Source organism: Glandiceps talaboti, chromosome 7, assembly GCF_964340395.1.
Source record: "Glandiceps talaboti chromosome 7, keGlaTala1.1, whole genome shotgun sequence".
NCBI lineage: Eukaryota > Metazoa > Hemichordata > Enteropneusta > Spengelidae > Glandiceps > Glandiceps talaboti.
Genome location: NC_135555.1, coordinates 9075309 through 9077381, shown reverse-complemented (window position 1 = coordinate 9077381; position 2073 = coordinate 9075309).

Sequence of the window (2073 nt, the reverse complement as noted above, 5' to 3'; positions counted from 1 at the left end):
GAACAAGGGAAATGTTCTCACTGGGTAGAGGAACAGCCTTATCCAGAGGTGACGGTTGCTCACTGACATACAGTAAGAATAAAACACCAGTATTTTCCACAAGTGATAACAGTTCTAACTTTAATTTCTCTAAGCATGGACTCTCTGATCCAAAGAATAACACTGCTAAAGTAGACAATTTCACTGGTGAATCAGATTTCGCCAATTATCGTGTTCACTTTGATATTTGCGCAAAAGTCAACCAGTGGGATTCAGAACATCGTTTTAACATGTTGTTGACTAAACTAAGAGGCCGTGCTTTGCAATTTGCTGCTCACTGTGGAAAAGATTTAAACACATATGAGGGGTTATGTGACTTACTAGGAAAGCGTTTTTCCGCTAGTGGTTTGGCAGACGACTTCCGTCTGCAAGTAAAAACTATTGTGAGAAAGAAAGATCAATCACTGCAAGATCTTGCACAAGAGATACGAGAAATGATGATAAAAGCTTATCCAAGTGCGAGTGGTGAATGTTTGGAACGCTTGTGTATAGATTGTCTGATGATGGCGGTGAAAGACGTAGCTATTCAACGTAAGATAAGTGAGGAGGGTAGAAAAAAGAATGCTACCCTGGAAAGTGTTGTGCATGAGGCACAGTGTGAGGAAAGCTTCCAAAACTTTTGTCAAAATAAAGGAAAAACTGCTACTGTTCGAGCCACTGGCCTGGGTGATAACACAGATACAACCTCTCAGCCCAAGGGCATTAATGAGATTTTACTGCAAGTGTTAGATCGCCTAGAACGGTTGGAGTCGACACAGTCAGCGAGGTCTAGATATTCAGATTCAAGTAATGGGAATCGAAAGAAACTTGTTTGCTGGAATTGTGGCCAAGAAGGACACCGAAAGAGGCAGTGTCCACAATACAGGCCAGGTCAATCTGAAGTAAAAGGGGAGTCGTTAAACTCCAACGGGTTGGGAGGACCGGCCGGCTCCCAATCCAAATAGAAAAGTCACAGGTTAAACTTGAGGGCAAGGCCGGAATAGATCGCGCTAGTGAGAAACTGACAAATTCTTCATTTTCAAAGTCTAGTATCAAGGTATCTACCAAGAATAAATGTAAAAAGAATGGTAGACACCGACCACCTAAAATACATATTGATACATCTCCTCTTCCTCTTTCTCATGAAAGTAGTATTGTGAACTCTGAGAACTCTTCTCAGAATGTTAATGCTGACTTCTCTCTTCCTTCTAAATCTATCTCTGAGTTAAAGGGTCAATGTCCTATTGTCGCAAGGGGTCATTCAAAGGTAGGCAGGGATCCCCAGTCTATCAGCATGTTGTTAATTGATGTATCTGTACAGGGAGTATCCCAAAAATGTCTCATCGATACAGGTTCAACACACAGTATCATATCTAAAGATATGTTTGAACTTATACCAAAGAATGAGCGTCCCCAGTTAGTAGATTCTGGTACATCTTTAATCCAGGTGGACGGCTCGAAGGTGCCCCTTTTTGGTGAAGCATTAATGATGATTAAGATAGGGGATAAGCAAAGTATTGAACCAATTTTAATAGCTGAATCTTTGAATGGCTCTGCAGGCATCTTGGGTATGAACCTGTTAAGGGTTTTTGATTGTTGTTTAGATCTTCAAAGGGGTACTGTTACTGTTGGTAATAAGGAATTAGAAACAATACATGTAGACCCAAAACCTTTCTGTTGTCGGTTACAAGCAAACTGGGCCCAATCTATTCCGGCAGGACATGAAGCAATCATCATGTCTCGAATGGGTAGAATTCCTCGAGTTGGCGAAATTGGTTACAACTTGTATGGTGGTCGTCAGTTTTCAGATAGGGAAATATCTGGTAATGTGTTAAACGACAAAATCCAATCTAATCTTTCTGAAATAACAGCACTAGTGACACCAGTGCAGTTGAATGAAACTGGTCTAATGGGTGCAGGATCTCTCAGTCAAGTGGGAAGTAAATTGCATGCTGTTAGGGTGATAAATCTCAGTAGCCAGGACATAGAGGTTAAAAGGGGACAGTGTATGGGTCTGCTGAGAATGGACAGAACTGTCAATCTAGACATTGAGTC